Below are 26433 nucleotides of genomic sequence, written 5' to 3'. Positions count from 1 at the left end.
TCTGGGGGTTTCAGAACAACTGCTAACTATTATGACTTTTGCATGGGACACTATGCGAGCCCCTGATATCTGACCAGGAGATGAAGGAGAAGGGAAAAGCTGAAGGATGGCTAAAAGACAAAGCTTGCAGGGAACGCTGTGCAAGCTTTTGACATGCACCCAAGAAGTACAAAGAAGAAGGACAAGAAAAAAAGCCTGAGAGGAAGACTATGAGCCTTCAGTATGGCAGACCCCCAGAGACCCCCAGAAGGACCACCAGAGACTGATACGCATGCTCCAGTAGGGGGGTTCAGATTCTGGAACTAATTATAATAACCCTGCTTTTTTTAGAAGTAGTAATGAATATGTATTAGTCTAGGAGCAAAAAAAAATCATCATCTTGATGTAACGGGTGTGCGTCTAGGTGGAGCGGAGACTCCTGGCACACCCAGCACTGTTTGCTTACTTCTATTCCTTTAATAAATTGTAAACGTTGATTATAATCCTATTTGGGGATTTAGCCATTTATAACACCAGTTATAGACAGGTTGCTCCAAAAGGGGATGCTGGAACCATGTATGTCCCCACATAATACCCCCATTTTGCCAGTAAAAAAGGCTGATGGATCATACAGGTTGGTTCAGGATCTTAGGGCTGTGAATCAGCGAACCATAACCAAATTTCCAGTGGCGGCTAACCCATATACTTTATTAAACCACCTAACACCTCTGCATAAATGGTATAGTATAATAGATTTGAAGGATGCTTTCTGGGCCTGCCCATTAAGTGAAGGGTCTTGGAATTACTTCGCCTTTGAATGGGAAGACCCCGAAACAGGAAGGCGACAACAGCTTAGATGGACTGTACTTCCTCAGGGATTTACTGAATACCCAAAGTTATTTGGCCAAACCTCAGAAAAATTATTACAACTTTTTGAGGTAAAGGGGGAAGTGAAATTGTTGCAATATGTGGATGACCTATTAATAGCTGGGGAGACTGAAAAAGAGACACGGAGAACCACTATCGAATTACTTAATTTCTTAGGGAAAAAGGGTTGAAGGTCTCAAAATCTAAATTACAATTCGTGGAAAAAGAAGTAAGGTACTTAGGACATGGGCTTAGCCAAGGAAAGAAAAAATCGGATGCTGACAGGGTATCTGGGATTTTAGCCCTATCATCACCCAAAACGAAGAAGGAAGTGAGGCAACTGCTCGGGCTCTTGGGATATTGTAGACCCTGGATTGAAGGGTTTAGTGAAAAGGCAAAGTTTTTATATGAAAAATTGACTGGAGAAAAAATTAAGTGGAACGAGGAAGATGAGGAAAAGTTGAGGTTGATCAAGAAAACGTTAACAGAAGCGCCAGTGCTGAGCCTCCCAGATTTACAAAGACCCTTTTATTTATTTGTAAATGTTTCTAACCAAACTGCATATGTTAGTTGCAATTACAGCTAAGTCAAGAATGGGCAGGAATCAAGAAACCTGTGGGATATTGTTCCAGACTATTAGACCCTGTGAGGAGGGGGTGGCCAGTGTGCTTCCAGGCTATTGTGGCTACTGCCTTACTGATTGAGGAAGCTAGAAAAGTCACTTGTAGGGCACCTCTGAAGATATATACTCCACATAATGTTAGGGGAGTACTCCAGCAGAAGGCTGAAAAATGGTTAACTGATAGTAGGATGCTGAAGGATGAGGCCATCCTGATCTACTCCCCTGATTTAGAATGAAAAATAGCTGCTGCACAGAGCCCTGCACAATTTCGATATGGGGAACCCCTAACAGAACTACAACATAACTGCGTGGAAGTGATTGAATTGCAAACCAAAATCCGACCCGATCTCGAGGAGACAGAATTAGAAACAGGGGAAAAATTATTTATTGATGGATCATCCAAAGTAGTAGATGGAAAAAGAAGATCAGGGTATGCCATCGTAAATGGGGATATGGTCCTAATAGAGTCAGGACCACTCAGCGCTGCCTGGTCCGCTCAAGCACGTGAACTTTATGCATTATTACGAGCCCTAGAACTATTGAAAGGAAAAAGTGGCACTATTTATACAGACTCTAAATATGCTTATGGAATAGTCCACCCATTTGGGAAAATTTGGGAAGAAAGGGGACTCATAGGCACACAGGGAAAAGGGCTGATTCACCAAACTTTAGTTACTCAAATATTGCAGGCACTGAGAGGACCTAGGGAGATTGCTGTGGTACATGTCAGAGGACATCAAAAGGGAACTGCCTTCCACATAAGAGGGAATAACCTAGTGGATAGAGAAGCTAGGGAAGCAGCTCTTAGGAAGCATGATGTAGTCCTCACCCTACAAGAAACGGATAACGGAAAAGGGACACAAGAGAAAAAGTATACAGAAGCAGAAATAAAAATTATAAAGACCATAGGAGCAGAACTGAAAGAAGGAAAATGGATTCTGCCTGATGGAAGAGAAATACTGCCAAAGGAACAAACTAGGTGTCTACTTTTACAGCTACACCTACAAACCCACTGGGGAACAAAAGCATTGAGTGATCAATTTCTAAAATTTTATGGGTCTGTAGGAATATATGAGATAGCCAAACAAACCGTCCAAGGATGCTTAACATGTCAAAAGGTGAATAAGAAGGTGATTAGGCAAGCACCTGCTGGAGGAAGACGAATTGCATATTGACCATTTGAGAGAATACAGGTGGACTTTACTGAACTACGAAAGAGACGGCTAGAAGAACGGTGGAAAAGGGGTGGACACATGCATCACGACTAAAGGGACCCGTAACAGGAACCTGGAAGGTTGAGTCTACTTCTGGAGATCCGAAAGTTAAGCTTAAAAGAACTTGAAGCATATCAGGGCATAGCTACCCTTTGGATGCTAATTGTATGTATATTAAATCTTGTACTGATTAGAATATTAGCCATCATTGGAAACTCACATAAAGGCCCTAATAGAAGGATTGGGGGACCCCAAAATCCCATAGGGGGAGTGCCACCTCCAGTAGAGATACCCACAACATCTTGAATTACCTGAAAAATTTAAAATAATAGGTGGGAAAATTTACCTAGATGATTGGTTATCTGCTTTGAATCGAGCCCCCACTAACTTGTGGAAAAGTTGAACGCAAATAGAAGAACCATTGCGTGTGTAAGTCTGGACCATTTCCTAAGAAGCATCAGGGAGAGGGCAAGACCGGAGAAGGGACCAGTACTGTGGCTCAAGAAGGTTTACCAAGGGCTGCAACCCCTTAGGGTAATAACCACCGGGTAACATGGCCTTTACCGGACCTCTCCTAATTACATGCTATTGGTCTCAGAATTGTAGTGAATGTATTGTTAACACCCGGAGGGGAAGAATTCAGGAACAAACACTACTATGCCTGTTAAACCTATGCTATGGAAACCAGAGTATGCTCGATGTAATGAAAGCAATAAGATAACCAGTTACAAGCCGAAAGAGGTCCCCTATCAATGGCGGATAGAGGTAAGAGCTAATAATGAAGGAGGGTTAATTGGGAAAAGTACAATTATTATACACCCTGCGGAATCATGAAATTGAAACACGAGCTAACTATGGGATTCCAACCATTGCTAAAAACTTGTTTATAAATCTTACAGAGAATATTGTGAAAGCATTCTTTTATGGTTCAATTGGCCTTGGCCAAATTCAAAGCCAGGACACGAATTAATGACATTCAAAAGAAGAGGAGGGATTGTTATATATGGAGTGGTAATTTGTGTCAGAAAAATGGCTGATACTAATAAAGAAGGGAGAGATTTGGGAATGTGGCAATGGGGGTCGGAAAGCCTCCTGGTTGATGATAACATCAGACTCTTAACGGTGAGGTCATCAGGAATGTAAAGAGGTTAGAGGAAATAAAGAAGGGGGATTGAGGCAACGCCCTGCTGTCTGGGGTTGCTTGTTTTCCCCTCTGTTAAGGCACAAGGCACGGAAGTTGCTGGGGGGGTTGCTGGTTAGAACTGTTAACATTTATTGTTTTATGTTATATGATAATAATATTATTAGTGTGGTTTCAAGGGTTAATGAAACGCGGGAAAAGCAATCCCATTTTGTTGCTTTTGGGAACTTTGTGGTGGGCAGAGCATGTGCAGAAGAAGAGGGAGACAGTCGAAGCCGCTCCTGCAGTCTGGAACAAAAGGTTGCTAATGGTGATGGGGAAACCGTGAGCCTTTCACCCACAAGGACCGCCACAAAGAGAATTCTAATATGAAGCGGGGATAGGATATCCATATGTATAGGCGTACTTGGGTTTCTTGTAAATATGTAACAGCAATGTCCTCTATATATTTGGAAAGTTTGACAGTTGGGTGCGCATGGTGGTAGAGCATAGACTCCCCACGCACCCAGCGCTGTTTACTTGCCTTTTATAAATATTCTTTTATGTTACTAAATTCAGAGGGAGTTGAGACTTCATTTATAACACGATGAGGTTGCATCGTCGGTTGTGAAGGTAAAAGGCAGTCAGTTTTGACTGTAAAAGGCAGTCGGTTTTGACGGTAAGAAGACGTTGGGATTGACGGTAAGAAATTGTAAGAAGTTGTTGGGTTTTTGATGGTAAGAAGTCGTAAGACGTTGTTGGGTTTGACGGTAAGAAGTTGTTGCGTTTCGATGGTAAAAAGGTTGTCGGATTTGATGGTAGGTTTAGTCTGAGTATTGAAGGCTTCCAGCAGTAAGCTCTGCATCTGAAAGACAAAGGGAAGAAATGTCATTCCCTGCTGTGATAGTCTACATGGAACTGTCTGGCTCACTGGTTTTCTTTCCAAAGAGAGAAGTCACAACCCTGTACACGGATTGATCTGCTCTCTGACTACAGGGCTGAACTGACTGGAGAAGGCGGCTTCCAAAGTCCTCCCATTAAACGGACTACATTTGAATTCTATGCTAAAATTGGTGAGTTGTACAGAATAGTAGGACAAAGCTACCTGCTTTGATAGCAAATGGTTGCCCTTAGGTAAGTTACAGTCATTTGAAGGTTTGACTGGACGGCATCCTTGTTTTACTAGTGATCAAAGCTGACCAAATCCTAGCCACAGAACAGAAGCGTTCAGAAACTTGCTAGAGAGAGCACTTAGGAATGCAGGAATTTAACTGCTTTAATGCTGCTCTTTCTCTCACGTATCTGCAATTTCCTTAAATCACAAATTGTCACTAGCTATCCTTGTTCATTTATTCAAAGGAACGTGATTCCGGTTGAAAAGGCACTCTAACAAGTCCTCCGTTGCTCCTAGTCTGTCCCTAGCTTCTTTGAGAGCTTCAATACAGTAGAAAATTAAAAATAATAAACTAGCAAATAATTAACATGTGGAAGTGGTCGTTTTTCAGATTAGATTCCACCATTCAGAAAATCCTGCTTAAGAGACATTTTTTCTTTGCTTTGAAAGACTGACCTTCCCCAAAAGGAAACTAATTAGTATCTTTAGGCTTGACGAAATACTTGAATTCCTCAATTTAACAGAATTGCTTTGCACAGCCCTCCTATCCTGCTTACCTTGCAAGCAGTGTATCCAAGTGGGGTGGGTACTGCTGTATTTATCAACGAACATCTCTTTCACGTATATAGCCCAGGGATCCCCATGCCCCGCGCTTGTGTAATGCATGCAAGACGTTTACTTTCTTCCTCTACTTTGGACTGGTTTAGAAAGAACGAGTTCGCCATCTGCTGGCCAGAGAATTCACTGAAGCCCGAAGAGCAGTAGAGCAGAGGCATTTTCTTCTGTGCTCTTCCTGATTTTTCAGCTAGAAGAGATACTTCCAGTCCAGTACAATCAGGATTCTTTTGACATTAGTATCGTAAAAAGTCCATTTTTGCAACACTGGAAATTGAAAGACCTCCGTTCAGTCCCTAATTTTGTTCTTGATAATGGGACAGATTGCATGAATGTTGGCAAGAATGTGTGAACAACCAGCCTCCCCTCCATGTCGTATTTTAAGATGACAACTTCTGGTGCTCCCTGTCTCAGAAAAGAAAAATGCTTGGAAACAATTGCACTCGCTCTTAAGCTTGAAGAAACTTGTCAGTGCCAGAATCTACTGACTCTGGCAATTTACTTCATCATCCAAACTGGGCAAAAGATATGAAAACCTCTTCCAAGATTTTACTTCTCCAAACATTACGTAAAAGGCATTCAGCTGTACAGCAAGAAGCTGAAATAGCTGAAGGTAGTATGTTATTCACATGAATTATTCAGGCAGGTTTTTTTTAGGAAGGCTGCGATTCATTAGAACATTACTAGCCTCTAAGCCTCATGGCATCACCTTCCATCTTGACTGCTAAACCTCCTTGCTCCCTACTATCTTCTTTGCCAAGATACAGCTGTCCACATTTACTTTTCCTACTTGGCTGGACTGAATTTAAGAAGGGAGCTTGCAACTCTTCCTCTTGTTTGCCACTTCATCATCAAACCAGATGAAAACCATTTGCCTTTAACCTCTTTATTTCAGGCCTTCTTTCCTAGTGGTCATTCAAAACTGGGAAAAAAATAGTCTACCAAGTCGGGGTTTTTTTTGATTTGATAATAAATCTGCAGACTGTTAAGTCATCAAGCACTTCAAGACTGTTTGAAATAATCTCGAGATTAATATAAAAGGAATTCCTCAAACACGCTGCGGCCGCTTACCTTTAGTATAGTCGTTGGATGTGATGGAGCTGTATTTCTTGCTTTCGCCTGCACTGGAAGTCTTCCCTTCCTTGTAAGGTTGTTTACTGCTCTCACTTCTGCATTACTGACATGAAGAGCCATCTGGAGGATGGGATTCTTCCTTCTTCTCCCGCGTTATCTTCTGGAAACGAGGATCTAAGTGTTCCAAGGAGCCTTTCGCTTTCCTGGTGTTTCTCCTTTTTCTTCTTTTTCTTCTCCTTTTTCTTCTTTTTCTTATGCTTGCGATTGGCATTGTCAAAGTGAAGCGCACAGAAACACAGATCATGAAGTCTGAAAGAAACATGCAAGTTAAAAAGGGAAAAAAAGATGTGGCACTTGTTGCCTATATGAAACTTGATTTATTTTACCACAGGTGATGATTTGCAGCATGCCAGCTATTTTGTGGTGCTTTGTGCACATGCAACTTACTTTAGATGCAGCAAACTTAAGCCATCAGATTGAAGGACCATAGGTCCTGGTTTGTACACAGATCATTAACAATGGCTAGCTCTGGAATACGTGCAAGCAGAAAAAATCTTTTAACCTAATCTGGAATGGTGTACGGATGTGATTCGAACTATGTGGTCCAAAGCTAGTGCTCTGACACAATTCAGCAAGAGCTTTCCTATCTTCACTGATCAACCTAACAACATGATCCCCAGCCAGCTGATGCTATCTAAATAACTTAGAAACTACCAGGAAAAAAAAAAAAAAAAAAAAAAAAAAAAAAAAAAGGAAGACATGAGAAGCACCCAGAAAAGAATTAGGATAAAAAATGCGGAGTATGCTGGAATCCTTGCTTACTTGGAATCCTTCTCTCCATGTTTATCCTTAGACTTCTTTTTCTTCCAGAACTTGTGATATTTTTGCATTTTTTTCACCACCTAAAAGCTCCTTTTCTATCTTTCTGTCTTTCCTTTCTATTTCACTTTCACTACCTTCTGCACGGGTATATTTTCTTTTTCTGTTTCCTTTTGTTTCATTTTTCTGGCGACAGTTCTCCAAATGAGCTGACACAGGTGGAAGCGCATGTCTTTCACGAGAATGTCTTCCGGAATGTTGCTGAGGTACCGAGCAACAATGCAAGTCTGCTCGGGGTGTGCTAAAGCGACGTACATCTTCCTCTCTCAAGAGGGAACCGTGAGGCCATCCGCTTTTGTAACGATAATGCTTATGTGACCTGCTGTAGTAAGTTGCAGTCGATCTGTCAAAGGCTGCATCGCCGTGAGAGAACTTTCTCTCTCTACTGTCTCCTGTCGCATGAGGTGAATAGTAATCATTGTAATAGCTACATCTTTCCCATCTCCGTGCTTCGTCTCGATAGTATCTTTCTCTGCTCCAACTTCTTTCCCCTTTGGATCGGTAGTATCTATTGCTACCTTGTTCTGATCTTCCTCCACTGCCAGATCTGTACTTTGAATATTTGACTGCTCTTCTGCCATTCTCAGGGCTGTTTCTTTCACGAGGGAAAGATCTGTACCTGCTTCCCTCCCAGTACTCCTGCTTGTGACTCTTTTGCTCAACAAATTCCACGCTCTGAGAACACCTCCTCTTGCTGGAAGGACCTGCTTTTTGACTCTCCTTCTCTTCACTAGGAGCATGTTCCCTCTTTCTTCGGTAATGCTCTTTCTCAGTGGTTTTAGTCTTGTCCTTTGTATCTTGGCGTCTATCTGCAATAGCTAAGGAGGAAAGGTTTTTAGAGCTACATTCAGTGTCACACTTGAGAGAGGAAGTTTGCCGCAATTTCTCACCAGGCTCACAAGACTCTTTGCCGTACAAAATGGTTTCTTTTGAAATGAGGTCACGTTCTTTTGATCTTCTTGGTTTCTTCTTGTCTCCACCGTCATCACATTGGTACTGGGCGAGGTATTCATCATTCCCAGGAGATTTCAGAGGTTCCGCAACACTGCATAAAATAAAAACCCATTTCTCACTTCTGCTGAAGGACGTGAATATTAAGAGTAAAACCTTCCAAAGGCAAACAAACAAACAAAAACCTCCGGACTACAGGAATGCTCGCAAAGATATGCCATTTAGAAACCTCTCCTGTGATTAGGACACCTTCTTCAGCTCCCAGAGAAAGTGTTTTTTCCCCTCTTGCTTCTGAAGCCATTGCACTAAAAAAGCAAACGCATCTGTCTCCTGCTGCTCTGAGAAAAAAGGCATAGGGGCGAGCGGGGAACAGCCAATGTTTCTCCAGACAGTGGAGAAAAACGGAAAAACATTCTATAAAGGAACACAAGTTCTCCTTGAGGCACCAACCTGCATCAGAGTGATATGCTCAGTGCTGATCATTAGTTCTGTTCGTGACACTGGACACACAGTATGGAATTGTACTAATTTAAATCCTTCCATTAAGTACTATTAGTAGACAGATAAAACTGTAACGAACTTCCATAAAGTCTTTTCTTAATAAGACTGTGCTCATTTTACCTCATTTCCTCTGACAAGCTGTTCAGCTGGCTGGCTGTGAGGGACTCCGTGATGACTTCTCGATTGACTGAAGGCATAGCTCCAGGCATCTGCAATTAAAACGCACAAGTCAGCAGACAAAAAAATACTATTTGTAGTAGTACTGAGGACTAGTCTTGTCAGAATGTCTCCATTAAATGGTAAGCAAGACCGCTGTGAGTTGTATGCGTTATCTACACTTCAAAGATAACCCCAACTCACCCCCCAAAATCTACTTTATGAAATTAGGAATTTTTATCTCAGCTGAGCTTAAGTTGACAAGTTCTAATGTAAGCTCAGGTCTGCAAATTCTAAGGAGATAATACCACAAAGTCTTACGATCACATTTGTGCTGTGTTTTCTCAGTATTTCACTTGAATTAGGAACACAATAAACACTTCCGGATACATCGTAGGTGAGAAATTCTCGATGGAGCAAATCTATGTTTCAAGCAATCCATTTGTTTTAGAAAAGAACATCTCAGAAGGCTTAACAGGTTCAACTCGGCAAGTGGAATCATCAAGTTTCAGTCCGTTTTCTTTAGATTCATTAACTAACCTAATAGCACCATTTAGTGAATCTGTTTTTGGCAGCTCATGCTGGGATCTTCCTTTGTCAGCATTCTGACAGGAAGAGTTGGAATGCTGCAATGTACGGACTACCTTTCCAACCGAAATTCCATTAGAGGACATTGCATTGCAATTCCTTTGAAATAAGCCCTTTGACTCCTCCTCAGATTTTCCTGAAGATTCTGCACCATAAGGGACTGTGTTATCAGAGCTGAGTTTAGGATTTTCATTCACTGTTGGCTCCACAAAAATTTCATCAGAAACTTTTTTGTTTGTTTGCATTTGCTTCATTTGCATTACCGAATTTGTAATTGTGGATGAAGGAACAGCCTGGTAGAGATCTTCATCCTCCACAGCACTGCTAAGACAGTCAGGCTGTGACACAGTCTGACGAGCAGGCAATTTATTGTGAATACTGATGGTGATCTTCTGTTTTCTTGACGTATCAGTCATTGAAGGCCTGGTAATTGCCTGGTTTTGAACACAGGCCATTGGTGGTGCTGAAGATGGCCTTTTTAGGGTGACACCAGTGGTCTTTGCGTCCTCTTTTATGGATCCATTTCCATTTAAACGGCTTGAATTCTGTATTTAAAAAGAAGAAATTGCAAGATGGATTAACGCAAACACTGCATGTAACATTTTGAAACACAAAACTCTCCTACTGAGTGTTTCTACAAATGGTCTTAACACCTAAAAAGAAAAACACACTGCCCTTTAAGGATAAATGCAAGTCCAATAAGCGTATTCAATTCCTGCTTTTGGTTTACTGCAGATTGGTATCAAATTAACATCATCTTTGAAAACCAGCCAAGCAACTTAACATTACCTGCTGCTATTCCCAAATATATTTATTTTCCCCTTTAAACATACCCTGAAAAGCCTGAAATAATTGTTCTGGTGCTCAGGAATAAGACAATTAGTTTTCCCTGTCTTAGCTAAAGTGACGAGGATAGGAAAAACAAGTCCTCTTTTAAATGATTTGAGGATTAGTACACTCTGCTTAAATTGTCAAAGAGCGTAGCTCTCTGTGCTTTAGAAAGCTGTCTTGGAGCTATAAAGTAATGGAGTCGCATGGCTGCACAATTTAGCAGTAACCACTGTTTGAGTGACTCTGGCTGTAGCATGAGGGCTGTGAAGAAAGCTGCAGCGTGGGAAGGAAAACAAAACTAAGATGCCGAAAACCAAACCAAAAACCCCACACCAAACCCCAAACCCACTAGCAGTTTGGTGCCGTTATCTGCCCTCCCACTTCCCTGAATTACCTTAATCATATGAGGAAGAAGTCGTGGTCCCATAAATCCAGCCTGCTTACTATTAGTCCCCTGCTGACCAGGAGGGAATGAACAGGGATAAGATGGTGCTGGCAAGTAAAACGCACGTTCTCCAAGTATCAAATCATAGCGCCTTCAGAAAAGAGCAGTGATCGTAGTTTAGTTTTTCTTTCAGCCTACTCTTGGATTAAATCCCATCCTATCATTTTAGAGGAACAGGTCATACGATATGGAAGCCTTCTCTACAGAAGGCTTCGCCAAGACTACAAACTGAAAAGTAGAGAACAGTCTTCCTACTAAGACTATCACTTGCAGAGCAATAATTCATTCTTACACCACAGATGACCTTCATTTCTCTCCTTCTCTAAATTAGCCAGCTACAGATAACACATAGATAGCAATTTACACAAGTGCTGCAGTTTAAGGCCAAGCAACAAAAGATAATAAACGACACAGAGAATTTCAGGTTAGACAGAACTGAATTAGACAAATAATAATCTTCTCCCCGGATAGCAAGAAAAACACTTGCAAAACAGAAAAATATCAATAACGGGAAAGTAAATCTCTTCTGAACACATTTTAAGATTTGTTATTACCTGATATAAAAAAGTATGTAAGCTTGCTGACCAAGAACTCTTTTAATGTCAGTACGCACTACTTTAGCATCATTCATCTGATACCAAAGTCCATTACCAGCCTGCAAATAAAGACAACGATTTCTTTAGGTGAATTGCACGTTTTCCAAATGAAATCACGGATAGGAACAAAATACACACATGTCAAATAAAAATATAATGAAATCTTTTTCCCTAGAAACAGTAGCTGCTAGTCATGCTTTAATTGGTTTGCCAGCACAACCTTTACCCTGTTAGAAATGCTGTTGACTTCTACCTTTACATAGCATATATAGTGTCCTGAGTGACAGTTGACACCGTGATGTACCAGCACCGCATATAAGGCATAGAGCAGTGGTTCTCCCATTGACTGCGACATGTAGGCTCTCAGGTCCAAATACTCCGGATATTTCACCTCCTAAAGAGACACCAAGAAGATAGAAAAATTATCCCAGAGTACTTCGTGGACTAGCCAGAGAAAAACACTTCCAAAAAACACAGACTAGAATTGATTTCTAGAATATATTTCTAGAATATATTTCTTGATGCACTACAAATAAGTCTTCCCATAAACAATGGTTAAGACTAGAAGTTGCAGAGAACTGTTTCCTGATGAATCAGCCTTCTCAGAGGAAAGCATATGCTTCTTGTCAAGCGGGAACTTTATTGATATTAAGAGAAAGAATAAGCCATAGTCGTTAGTCTACAATTATTGTCTGAAAATATTAACAACTTTCAGCTTTGGGGGATGTCCCATTACACAATGATATAGTTGCATTACAGTGGTAAATATACCTTGTTGATCTTTCCACCTGTGAAATCTGCAAATCTTTTCAGTGATATTGTGAGAACCTGGGAAGAACGGTGTATGGTAAATCTCTTGGACGCAGGAACCATCTTTTTACACCTTAAAAACAAGCAGAGAGAAGTGTTTGAAGGCATCTTCTTTTTTCGCCCCCAAAACAAACTCCTTTTAATGTCTCACGCATGCCTATGCTATTTGAATGATATTTACTTGCATAATAGGTTGGTCTTTTTTCTTTTCATAAACCCATGCACTGTGTGTCAGGTTTGTTAATACAGAGAAGAAGGTCAATTTTCCCAACAACTCAGAGCATAGCGGGAACAGGAATCTCTCACGAAAGGGTATTACCAGGTTGGATGGCAAGGTACCATTTCTTGGTCTACAAAAGTGGCTATTTGAACTCCAATCCTGGATACATTCTTTCAGCTTTCAAGGGAAATACAAATACTGAAAGCGGAACGAGAGAGCCTTGGTCCCCAGGACTAGAAATTGCAAATAATCTCCAACATAGGTCGACTATCAACATCAAAAATACAACAGAAGCACATGGTCATTCTACAGGAGGGAGACATTTAACAGTAGGAAGTCTTCATGTACTGAGCTTGTCTGGAAAGACACTGAAACCATCTGCCATCCTTTGAAACAAAATAGTTCAGTTTGACACATTGCCCGCTCCAAGGTAGGACCTACGGCGTAAGCAGTGAAAATTAGCCACTAGCCCAGAGAACAACGGAAACTGGGCAGTTTACATCAAGAAAAGTACTGTCGAGAGCTAATAAATAGAAAGAACAAAAGCACCTCTTTTTGAATTCTGATGGCAAAATACAAGCCAGAGAATTGCAAACCCATAGGGAATGCCTATGAACAAGACTTCCCCCCTCCAAAGAAACAAAAATCCAAGTCTTTTATAAACTTCCACAAAACTTGTAAGTAGATCCAAAGTTTAGAGGTAGTCCAACAGAGTCATGCAACATAGAAAACTGACATCTAGGATTAAGACCTAATCCGTCAAAATCTTACTCGCTACATTTATAGCAATTCTCTCCATCCAGCTCTTCAGGTTTCACAAAGAGTTCCAGAGCTCTGGTAACAGACGAAACCGCCTAGAGCAGCGAGAAAGAAGAGCGTAAAGTCACCGTAATTCAAAATTCCAGAGACACACTAGTAGTTTATAAGAGAATCTTACTAACATACTCAAGCGATCTACTAGGAGCACTGTGAAGAAGGAGGCAGAAAGAGCATGCTCAGCATTGACCTCACCTGGAAGGCATTTGACTTTGGAACAAATACTTTTCCAGTAGCCTAGACAGCATCTATAGTGTGCTTTGTCATCAATACTGGGGACAAATTCATCAGTCTAACAATTAGATGTATATTGAGGTAGAACAACAAAGAAGTATGACAGCATTATCATTTTTGCAGAAAGAGAATTCCTTCCCCTTAAACCCAATGCAAATGTGGAGACTATTTACATGGGTTCCACAGAAGGACAAAGTCCAATCCACTTCCTTAGCACCACCAAGCTCTTATGTTTTAACATTATATGTGGTTTGGTTTTTTAAGTTAAACAAGTTTAATTTAGAAAGTTATGCATGTACTTAAACATCATGAATTATATTTAGAAAACACCTTACCTTTATATCCAAAGTGATATCAAGAAATGCCTCATACGTATCCGAAACTGCTTTGCAATTCAAGCACTTCACTGGAAGCAAAATATAAATGCTTAACATTATGTGAAGGAGACTAACTGTCCAAATTCAAGTTGTTGACAGATACTACTTTAGACAAACTACAGACTGCTTTACTACCGACAAAAGACACAGATCAGTTCTAAGGACAGGAATATTTTTTCAAGTACCTCTCGATCTTAGAAATCCTCCAAATATTTGATGAATGATGGTGGTAGCTTGAGAAGATCTGTCCAATCTGGAAATAAATTATAATCAGACCTCAGAAGATTTAAGGCACAGAGTTAACTCTTCAAAGAGTTTGATGAAAACCAAGGATGATGTAGACTTTCGTTGCTGATAGTAAATAAGGCACTAAAAAGTGCTAGAGATCATTTCTGAGAGTAAATAAAGGACTAGAAGGTGCTAGAGAATGTATGAAAGTGAACTTGTTTATGCTTAATCGGTGCTTCCGTTCAAGCACGCTTCCTGCATAGCATCAACAGTATAGCGCAAGAACTCATGTGCGTCTTCTTGACTGCCAAAACGGAAATGTTGTCCTATTCCTAAATAAGAAGATGATAGTATTGACCCCATTTAAAAATGAAATCATTCTTGTATTTCTAGAATCTCTCTTCATTTGAGTGTTAAAACCACTTATACACATCAAATAATTATTTGAAGATTACAAGCTATCGAAAAGAAACACATCTGAAGCCACTTACGACTGAGATTACTGATAACATGCGTAGGCTCGATGGCATCAACAGTGCAATGCAGGGCCTGGTTAATGTGAGTCTCCATCGTGCACATCATGCAAAAATCTTGTTCACGACCTGAAGAGTGAAAGAACAAAGCATCCCAGTCCAGCGGAATATCCATAACTACAAACATCTAAGTACAATTTAAACTATAGATACAATATCCACTCTCCTTGCTACATTCTATTCTCCCAAGATGCCAATGTCCCAACAGTCTTGTAACATTTCATTTCACACAACTTTACAGAAGAAAAATATCCACTAAGCCTGTATTCAAATGCATTTTGTGATGAGAAATCTAAAAGACTACTGCAAAGTCGCAGTTGTAAAGGCTGACAGGAATGTGAACTCCACAGGCTGCAAAATGTATTACTCTCCAAAATTACTACTAAATGCATTACTGTCCAATGCACTTCATTATTCCCATGAAGCAATAAATGATCCTTTAATAAACAAACAAACAAATAACTAACTAACTAAATAAAACATGGTGCATTAATTGCACTCCATATGCTATTCGGAGCCCACTGCTAATACGGTGCTCAAAGCCAGCTTCTACAGGTAAAATCAGGCAAATAAGCTTATCTCACAGAATCACTGCTGTTCTTTCACCTTCAGAGCTATCCAACAGATTCAAAATACTGTTAGAAAGTACTCACATGAATGGCTGTGCTCAAGAGAAAGCATGTAATTGGCAAGTGGGGGTGTGTAGGTCAAACACTGTAGGGTAGCATTAAGAAAACATGTGTTGCCAAGATTGTATAGGCCAACTCCAACACTTTGTGTTTCTCGCCAATCCATACAAATCTTCTCAGGTGGAAAAAGAATGCTCTGTGGCGGAGCAATTCCATCATTAACGACTGCAAGAAAGTTAAATTTAAAAAGAGATTTTGTTTGTTTGTTTCTAAGAAAGGTATTTAAAAAAATACTATTCTGCAGGAGCACCTAGAGGAGCTAGCTACAATCCAAACCAGAAAAACTTATTGCAGACAGCTTTAATACCACCAAATTCAAATTGGCTGGTCAACACAATGTTTTGGGGAAAAAAAAACAAACAACTTTAGTCAACCATTTTAATTTTTCTAAGGCAAGGCTAACTGCCATTCTGTTTGTAGCACCTAATGCCAAGTTCCTCTCCATCTATAATCTTTAACCTGATTAACTCAACTACTGTTTTTTTCCTTATTATAACTTAAACCACAAACTTAGACTTGAAATTATACGGTAAAAACGTAAAAACTAGGAACTAGGAATGACGGTACCCCTACAGATACCAGGTTTTTTCCTGAGCAATGTTATCATTCAAAAAACCTGTGAAGAATGGAAGCTGTGAATAGCAACCATCACTTTTCTTTGCAAAACAGAAAAGACATGGAGGAATCAGTGCATTACAAAAAGCTCCCCACATTTCTCTGTTGACTGTAAATATATCAAAATTAATTTCTGTAACATCAGTCACTTCAGTTGCCTTAGGGGATTCGCTTTTGAAGTCTTTGTTCACAGTAGTCCCCTTCTCTATCAGTGCAACAAGTAAGAACTGCATTTTCTACTTTTGCTTTGAAGAAAATGGAGGCAGGATAAAACGCACACTTACTTAGATCTCTTGGGGCAAAAGCCTTAGATTTTTCAGATGATCTACAGTAAATAGCACCTCCACGTCCTTGGGCCACAGAGACTTGGCTTGAATCTTCTGCAGGCACTATCCGGCCCCAGTTGGCGGTGCGTGACATCAGTATTTTAGGACTTGGTTTCTTGGATTTGCCAGACCGCCTTGAAGAGGGCTTTTTAGGCTTTGAAGATTTGGGCTTCTTAGCTACGGTCATTGTTCACATCTGCGACAGAGACAGAAGTTCTGGTTGACGTAAGAATATCAAGAAGCATTCCAAGAAGAAAAGAGTAGCAGAAGTCCTGTCACTTAATCTCAAAGAAACAGCCTTAAGAACTAAATCGCTGGTATGAATGATTTAAAAAGAATCCCCAAACTAAACACACAAAGTGAAAATTTCCATCTAAACTCTATCAGTATTACTTCTAGCTTCTGCAGAACTAGTGGCTGATGCCATTTCTTTCCCTTCCGTAGGATTTTAATCCATTACAACTCTGGAGTCTTTTTAATATAAAAATGTAGAAGACATTCTCTGAGGGGAATCAGTTATTTATTGATTTCCGGAGTTGCGCAATTATCTGTTAATTAGTACCTATGATCTAATAGATAATTGTTGCAATTATCTATTGCTGGCATGAGTAACGGAACACTATTACTTCACTGCCTGCGTTTTTCTGTTTCGTCTGCACAAAGGTACCCAGAACTCACTGCTACTTTTCTTCTGTCTTTCCAGGGCTCGCCCTCTACCTCACTGTCTACTGCACCAGTCATGAGGGGTTTGTTGTGATTCTATAATGAGCCTAGCTTTTAAATACACCTTTCATGGGCGTCACTTGGTGATAGCAAGTTAATCTGTGAGGGCTCCTCAGTCTACATCATGCGGTCGCTTTTTCCAGGTGAAAAAGCGGAGCCGTAAGTGGCAGTACACTAAAGCCCTGGCATGTTGAGATCCAAGAGGAGAGATGTTTGGCCCTCCTTTTCACTCCTGGGAACCATATACCTCAAAACCCACAGAGGATGGGCTATATCTCAGAGAAATCTTGGGAAAGGAGAGCATGAAGAGCATGTTTGCAAATTTATTTCTCCCTGGGCTTCTTCTGCTTCTCCAAGAAAGACGAGTTTGAATATAACTTTGGCAGCGGTACTTCTGGTGTTTTACTCCTACCACATTTAAAACTCCTACGACAAACTGAAAAAAGCAGCTCTTTCCGTTCTACTTTGTAAAGTTGCACGTTTTCCTCATGCAAAACAACAGGGGAATGTAAGCTAGAAACGGAAATGCTGAATGTAAAACAAAACAAAACAAACCTCAGCCCTCCAGGACAAAAGCCAATAACTGCTACAAAGTCCTTTTTAAAATGCTGATTAGGTTTCAAGGTGATACCGCTTTAAATAAGCATAGCTGTGTGTCCATAGGCAGAAGCTGAATAATGACAGGATGAACTTCTATACTTCATGTTTTGTTACTGTTTTACTGTAGCACACAGGGACTTGTTACCTTTAGGGAAACCACTAACCTCATGGAGGGTTTAAAACATAAGCTAGTTTGTTATACCAAAATGACGGAGAGAACAAAGCATAAAGTGCTTTCAGATTTCTAGCACGCCTTGATTGCTATCCATTAAACTTCAGACACGTTAAACAAAACACAGTAAATAAGAAAACTCCTAGTCCCACAGCTGGCAAATTGTGTGCAGAGGTTGTAATTAGAACTTTTTTTGCCTTGACGTTTTACATTTAAAATTGATTTTAAATCCATTCTATACACACTTTCCATTCCTGAAAAAACAATACGCAAACCTGACAAATGCATTTACATGAGAAATGAAGTCGTCCTTGTCCGATTGGAAGACTAAGGTGACAGCTCCTGGGCTCAGGGATAAGCTCTGATCTTCACCAGTGACAGCTCCTTTTTTAGGATTGAAAGGGAAAATGTTTCAGCAACACATTGAAAACATACTTAAGGGACAAGAAACAAAATCAAGACTGCAGTGAGAAGGAGAACAGAAAAACAATACTGGGGAGAAAGGGAAGGGAAGGGAAGGGAAGGGAAGGGAAGGGAAGGGAAGGGAAGGGAAGGGAAGGGAAGGGAAGGGAAGGGAAGGGAAGGGAAGGGAAGGGAAGGGAAGGGAAGGGAAGGGAAGGGAAGGGAAGGGAAGGGAAGGGAAGGGAAGGGAAGGGAAGGGAAGGGAAGGGAAGGGAAGGGAAGGGAAGGGAAGGGAAGGGAAGGGAAGACCTTGATCTTTATACTGACCAATGAGATAAGCCTTACACATTTTTAAGTTTATTTTTGACAACTGATTGAGGTGTTACCAGCTATTAAGTACGATTCAAGAGCAAATATTAACACTAGAAAGAAGAAATCCGATCCACCACCACTTTTTCAAAATACATCCATTTCTCATTTGGAGATGACGTCTCTCTGACAAGGTAGTAGAAAAACTGTAAATACCGATAGAGCTTCCTCTCCCGATGTTCCATATACATACCGATGCTGTTCCTACACCTACGCTCTGAGCATAAATTTATGTTGACATGAGTATCGGGTGTTACTCCTCTCTTTGTTTGCCTTGAGAGACACACCTCTTGTCCATTGAAAAGTAAATTCAAGATTCCAGATCAGTTAAGACAGTTGCTATCCCCCCATTCAGAGTTCTGCAGCAGCACTCTTCAGATGTGTTTAGCAGTCTCTTTAGAAAATGTTATCACTTAGGACCTGCTTCTCAGTAGGTCCATGTTTGGCCTCCGCTTAGCAGAGAGTCAATCCCAGCTTAAGCTTTCGTACAAGAGCCCCTTCACGAAACGGAGTTGAACCCTGACATAACTGAGTTGAACCTTTAACTTTGAAGCTTCCTTAAAGAAGAAAGCAGCACCCAGGCCAGGAAATAGAAATTAATCGTCACTTTACCCTGAAACGCAGTGGGCTATTCTGTGCTGGCAGGATTGCTGCCGGGCTGGCCGACGAGGCGGCGGGCAGCTCCCCGGGGCCACAGGGCCTGGCACAGGGGGCCGCCGGGGGTCTCCAAGGTCCGGGAACAGAGGCAACAGCGGCAACAGCAGGGACAGAGGGGACAGCAGCGTCAGCAGCAGCCACCTCAGCCAGGGCCGTCTCCACAACCGCCACAACGGCCTCGGAACGCCGCCAAACTCCGAGCTCCAGCGTGATGCCTTTTGAACCTGGCCGCGCTGCTCACGGCTAAAACCAGAGCGTTTCCTCCGGCGTGTGTTTACTGTCGGTGCCAGATCGGCCCTCACCCCGAGCTCTCCCTGCCGGGAGGGCTTTGGGGTTGGGGTTTCCCTCCCACCGCCGCCGCGGGCAAGCCCCGCGTGCAAGGGGTCCGCGCTGGGGAGCAGCATCTCACCCACGGCAAGAGCCTGAGGGCGCGACACGAAAAAGCCCCGACACAAAAAAGCCACGACATGCGGCCAAGGCGGCAGGGAGACGGCTCTGAGGGAGCTGCCACTTCGCCCCGCCGTCCTCCCCTCCCGGGCCGCCCCGCCGAGCCCCGTGCGCCTCACGTGCTGCGCTGAGGGGGTGGCTGGCTACTGAGACAGCTGCCCAGGGCACTGCTCATGGCACCGAGCCTGACGGAGGTCAACAAGTGTTGAACAATGCTCTCAGACATCGGGTCTCACTTTGGGGTGGTCCTGTGTGGAGCCACCAGTTGGACTTGGTGATTATTGGGAGTCCTTTCCACCTTGGGATGTTCTCTGATTCTAGGTCAGCAATCCAGTAGCTGATGAGAAGTGTGGAGTCATTCAAAGGGAAGAGAGAACACAACACTTCTCATTTGCAGAAGCGGCTATTTGTTAACCAAAACGATGATTCTTTTGCTTCTAGAGCAACTAACAGCAGGGATCCGCTTTACAATAGAGGGAAAAGAGTCATTGGCGTGTCATGTGAAGTAAGCTTCAAATCCCAGAGGATGATTTTGTTGGAACTTTATTCAGCTGAAAACACGGAAGCCTTGCTTCTGCTTGTGTTAGTTACAGATCCAGTTTACTTTGGTTGGGAGGGAAGGCATTCCAGGCTAATGTGCTGTACCTGTTCCTTCAGCTCATTGTCCATAAACGGAGGAGCAAACGAAATCAGTTTAATCTCCATTAAATGCAGCAGACAAAGCGGAGTAGAGGGTGATCTAGCACTTAATTTTTCCTGTAAGCAGGAAACCCAGAACTCAACAACACTTTTCAAATCTTGTCCTGCAGTAAATGACCAGCTGAGTGAAGCTTGCATTTAGAGGATGTGCTCCTACAGTAGATGGAAATAGCTTTTCCTCTTCACAAGTGCAACTGAGTGGTGGACTGGCAGCTATGTGGTTAACTAGTTGTGCCAAAGGGGTTGTGTTGAATGCACAGAAAAATATGCAGGTCCCAACAGTAAAGGGTTGTCTGTAGGCATGACATTGAGTACAGATGTTGTCCGCAGGTTCGTGCAGAGTGCACCACGCCAATAAGCACCCAGAGTCGGAATGCACACGAAGGTCTTTTAATTATATAATTACTTATAGAACTCTGCAGAGTCAGGTACTTGGCCATCTTTCGCAAAGCAAGCACACCTCTGACTGGAATCGTCATCATTTATACACAGGAAACTTGTGAAAACTCTCTCTTTGGCTCCTTTGGATTGGTTATTACAGCTCACCTAACTTATCTCCACTGAGCTTGTGCATTACAGAGGAATACCGGGGGGGAGGGGGAACAGGAGAGGGGGGAAACACACCGAATCCCACATTAGCATAGATTAGCATTTTGACAGGTGTGATTTTTAATGTGCTAATGACCCTTAATGAGAAAAAGGTTACTATAGGTCAGTCTGGAGCTCGTGTTCTCCTTCCTGTTTTTTCCCTTTTAGCCCTTCTCTTCCTTGCTTCTGCTAGCTCAAGGCTACCTGTCTCTCTCCTTCTTTATTTTCTCAGCTAGAAGACTGCACAAGCTACAGGCCTCCCTATTTGCTTCAACATTTCCTTGTTTTTGTTTTGTTTTGTTTTTTTTTCCCAGCTCTGGGACGACACAGGTGTGGTTTGATATTTGCCAGTATAGCTAAAACTCACGCCAGTCTGCTCACGCACAATAAGTAGTAAGATTTAAGGACTGGTTTCATCGGCTTCTTCCTTACTAACATCCTTCTTATGTTTTAGATATGCTGTAGTTAAATCAACACTAAGTTACTACTTGTGGAGTAATTGCCTTAAGCGACTAGGCATCATAAGCACACCTCCATTCCAAAAGCACCCCGCCTCCAAGGTGCAACCACCCCTCACTGAGCACGCCCTCGGAATTTCTCACAGTCTGTACCTTTAAACGCAAGTGAGATCATTTCTACCAAGCACAACCAAGATATGCACGACTAGAGTCACTCAAGCTCCACCTTAAAGATAGAAAATAATACCAATTGCTTTAAGAGAAAGGGGATGTTAGGGAAGATACTATCAGGAAGGATTCCTTCTGACATCACTCGACAGGCTGAGCCTCTCACTCCCCCACCCCCACTCCATTGGGACGCCGTGGGGTAAGATCTGAACGCTTGCTTATACCAGGCGTCTCTGTGGAATCTTAGAAATCTCTAGAGTTTTGATGCTTTTTAATGTCTTAATACCTAGGCTGTGTGCCTGTGCATCTCATGCATGCTAGCTTGCTTTTGCAGACAGTGAATTTATCACTGACAATCCAAAGAACCTGTGTACCTGTCGCCGTAAGAAATTGCACTTAATTGCATTCTTCCTAGCTGTGAGAGTTCTCCTTGAACGCGACTAGAGCGAGGCCGTACTGCGTTGTTGGTGAATCCATGACCGTGATAGTTCAGCACCCTGAATCCGACGGGACCCATGACGGTCAATTGGCTACACCCCTTAACGCGACACTACTAGAGGAAGAAGATGACAGGGCTTGCATGCACTGCATTAGGCTTTGCATGTGAAAACACCCCCAAATAATTTCACGTGCACTTAACGTTTTTAAAGGGAAAAAAACAGGAAGGTGTAGTCTCTCTGTAAGCTACAGCCCTACATAGTTAAGGCATCAGCATTCATTCCTTTGCTTGATAGCAAAGTATGAACATACAGAAGAGTTAAATATTTTCTTTGCATTCTTAAAGGCGATTTTTCAGACTTGGGCTTCAGTTGTTGGAGTTGAAGAGATCAGTAGACATCCTTACTTTTACGTTAAGACCAAAATCTTTATCTAAGATTGTGTTATCTAACGCAACTAAACTCCCACCCCCATGGTTTTTTTGTAACTTCGGAACGATCTTGCTGCAGTCCTACTCCGATGGTCTTTCAGTAACATGCAGACTGCCGTGGCAGATTCTGTTACAGTGCTTTTCTATTGACAGTGTGCATAACACTCAAGGTAAAGCCCCTCATTTGGCAGTGGGGACATAAAGTGTTTCTTTGGACCCTGCTGCTTCTGTTAGTACTCATTTTTTCACAAACTTGTTGAACCTGAGCCGTGCCTACTGAGCCAACGAATGCTTTGATGACACAGTATTTGTTCAAAGCAGTTTTGCTTCTTGGAGCTACAGAAGCAGCTCTGGCTACGTGATAGGGAATTGTGCTGCATTGGCAAAACCAGACTTAGCTACAGACTTACAACACTTGCTAACTCGATCTATTTCAAATCTCATTTTAACTTTAAAGGACAATCAGTTTTGTGGCTCCTGTCTTACTAATTTGCCTTGTTTTGCATGGAAGGGCAGCCTGTGAATGTTTTGCTTTATTGCATGCTTCAAAAAAAAAAGGCTGAGGAAGAGACTGGAGGAACCTTTTCTATTCTATGGACTTTCCACCGACAGTGTGGAATTGCAGGCTACTTGGATGAATGTTCGAATATGAGTAAGGGAGCAGACCTCAGCCAAAGGAGGTGGAATCCTTGCTTAATAGTAAGTATCAGTGTGGGGACATCTTTGCTTAACGGGAGCCATTTAAACTCTTCATAGAAACAAAATAAGCTGGACATCTTATGCTTGGAAAGCAGTATGGTTACACAGCTGCTAACATAATGACTTGAGTCTTCTGCTCTGCAACTTCAGGTTTTGTTTTCAAGCAGTGCATACATCAGTTTAAGCTTTGGACAAGGAGATTTGCAATGCAAATAGTGATAAACCAGAATCAGCGGCGCTGACGAGTGTAATGGTGAAATGCAGCAAATCAAGTATTCCTGCAGAAATGTGAGATTACAAAACTAGTAAGCCATGAAGCACTTTTGTTGTTGTTGTTGATTTTTAAATCAATTCTTATATGCTGAAATAGCACCTTCAAGAAAATCTGTTTATCTAGCCAGGTAACGGTGTCTCCCTGTAAACATGAAGGAAATGCCAGGAGCAGCCATAACTCTTTGCTGTCAAAATAAAGAGCAAGTCGAGGCCAACATCATGCCATAGTGCAAAGGCTTGCTAAGAAAGATCATTCTAAGAGGTCTGCAAGAAAAGATGACTTACTTTGTCATAAGTTTGTCAAATAGAATGGATGAGTTAGTAGTCGAGTACCGACTGTGTCCGACTCTACAGCTGCGGCGCAGCTCCAAGTCCCTGTTTTCTCCGTGGACTCGTCTCACAGTTTTTGCACCAGCTCTGCTCCTCAATGTTCTGGTGACTGAAACGCAGAAACAAAGTATTTTGAAACAGTGAAGATGGGATTCTCCTTATTTCACCGTTGCTCTTGTAAAATGGAAACAGACAAACAAAAAAGGCACCCTGAAGTGGATTGATTTTTCTTTACATTTCAGATCAGAAGTTGGTGTCACAACCACTGCATTCCACTTCTTTATCGCTCTGCACGTTTAAACTGTCTACTTAAAACTGGGACCTGTGGGGAAATTTTTAAAGAGACTGAAAGCTAGCCAGACAAAAACAAACGTGCAACTTTTGTTCCATGCAGGAGGGAAATCTACTCCAGTTATTTCTGTCTTGGAAAAGTGAGAACAATCAACACCTTTCTCTAAGGTGTTTTCACTCCATTCATGTCAAACTGTATCTAACAGTGCTCAAAACAAACACTAGGACATTGCAAGCCTCTTCCTAAGAGGTGTATGTTTGATTACTCTGTTTATGCATGCAGCACTTCCATTTCCTGCATTAGGATCTAACAGCTCAAGGAGGGAAGAATCGTTTCAAGAGAAACACCCAAACACCAGATAACTCAAACTCGTGCTTTTTAGAAAAAAGCCTGCCCATTGTTTACCATACAGCACCCTTTGGCACAGGTTTGTTGCTTGCACTGTCATTAAAAGAGACAAGAGGACAAGGGGAAGGGAAGAGCTACACCACTGTGCTGCTAGGATCACAGCTAAGGTTTACTTTTGTGCTTGCCAGCTATAAAACTAAGTTTGAACTTATCAAGTATCGATTTACTTTGCACAATTAGAACAGTTTGCTTTGTGCCTACCAAGCTGCAATTCACACTGCTCCCTCCCCAAGGAATTCATAAAATCTCCTATTTGCACCTACCTCTCTTCACAGAAAAGTCACTGAGGAGTGAATTCAGATGACTACAGAAGGCTTTGGGGCCAAATGAAAGCGATGGAGTGACCAAGTGCCATCCTCTTCAGTAACCAGCGTAAATAGGTATCCCGGGGACTTACAGCCACTTACCTGTGTTATATTCTTTTTTTCGTTCCAATTTTGGCTTTCTCAACTGCCTACATTAAGAAAGAGGACAGGGCAGAGAAGGGAGAAAAGACTTGTTGTATTAGACCCATCAAGGATGGGAAATTTCACCATGTTTACAAGCCAGTGCTCCATGGTATACAAAGAGAAGCCTGTAGGCCTCACGCAGGATCCACATCCCAAGTCTGTTGCGTGCCATATACACGCGGTTCTGTATGTACCCACATTTCCTAGCTTGCTCGTGTTGAATTCTCAAAATTATGAGCAATAGCACCCAAGTGGAAAAGATACATGTCCTGGTTTCAATTAGGACAGAGTTAGTTCTCCTCCTAGTAGCGGGTAGGTTGCTATGTTTTGGCTTAGAATGTGTGAAAGGATGTTTAGAAGAGTGCTGATACCACCCCGATGTTTCAATTGCTGCAGAGCAGTACTTACAACAAGCCAAGGACCTTTCGGTGTCTCACTGTCCTACTGGCGATCAGAATCGGCGCACAGCAACAGCTGCGAGGGGACAGACTCAGGATGGCCGACCCCAACTGGCCAAAGAATTCTATGCCTTATGGCAACACGCTGCACCATGGATAGGGCGGGGCAGCCGGGCTGCTAGGGGTTACGCTGGGCACTGGTCAGCGGGTAGTGAGCAACTGCATTGTACATCACTTGTTTTGTACACATTACTAGTAGCAGTACTATCATCATCATCATCATCATCATTATTATTTTCCTGTCTTAATAAACTGTCTTTATCTCAACTCGTGGGCTTCACTTTCCCATTTCTCTCCCCCGTTCCAGAGAGGGAGGTGAGAGGGTTGCAGAAGGGCTGTGTGGTGTTTAGCTGCCGGCCGGGCTAAACCACAAGAACACCTCAAAGGGGTTGGGAAAAAAAAAAAAACAGTTTTTTTTAGAAAAGCGGGAGACTTTCACTGAGAAGAGGGACTCTAGTTTTAAGGTACTGGTACGCCATCAGCATGCTCATAGGCCTCTGCTGATTTTAGCCGGAGGTTTATCAGGCCACAACTCACTGCACATGCTTTCTCTCTTGCTTTTCAATCTACAAATCGAACAGAGATTGAACATATAGAAATACAGTACCTTGAAAAGCATCTTCTCTTGACATTTCCCCTCAGTATCGCCATACTTTCTTCAAAGCTGGAGACTGAACACCGCAGGATGCTTTTGCTCATTCATAGAATCATAGAATCATAGAATATCCTGAGTTGGAAGGGACCCTTAAGGATCATCAAGTCCAACTCTCGACACCGCACAGGTCTACCCAAAAGTTCAGACCATGTGCCTAAGTTCACAGTCCAATCTCTTCTTAAATTCAGACAGGCTCGGTGCAGTGACCACTTCCCTGGGGAGCCTGTTCCAGTGTGCAACCACCCTCTCTGTGAAGAACCCCCTCCTGACGTCCAGCCTAAATTTCCCCTGCCTCAGCTTAACCCCGTTCCCGCGGGT

At 42.1% G+C, this 26433-nt stretch overlaps 1 pseudogene across 1 annotated transcript; it reads right to left on the bottom strand.

Annotated features, from left to right (window-relative positions):
- Positions 1-4379: 4379 nt before the first annotated feature.
- Positions 4380-26159, bottom strand: LOC311428643 (ubiquitin carboxyl-terminal hydrolase 42-like; annotated as a pseudogene). The gene is made up of 22 exons: positions 26068-26159; positions 24961-25007; positions 23809-23962; positions 18188-18279; positions 16359-16596; positions 15424-15624; positions 14729-14839; positions 14467-14569; positions 14195-14262; positions 13968-14038; positions 13354-13436; positions 12324-12435; positions 11806-11946; positions 11511-11611; positions 10906-11047; positions 9518-10225; positions 9057-9145; positions 8508-8529; positions 7428-8264; positions 6603-6914; positions 5474-5936; positions 4380-4667 (listed from the first exon to the last, which is right to left on the bottom strand). The product of its transcript is annotated as a ubiquitin carboxyl-terminal hydrolase 42-like (transcript).
- Between the last annotated feature and the right edge of the window lie 274 nt (positions 26160-26433).

The sequence above is a fragment of the Aythya ferina genome, assembly GCF_964211825.1.
Source record: "Aythya ferina genome assembly, contig: HAP1_SCAFFOLD_105, whole genome shotgun sequence".
Classification (NCBI taxonomy): Eukaryota; Metazoa; Chordata; class Aves; order Anseriformes; family Anatidae; genus Aythya; species Aythya ferina.
This window is presented reverse-complemented; position numbering and strand designations above follow the sequence as displayed.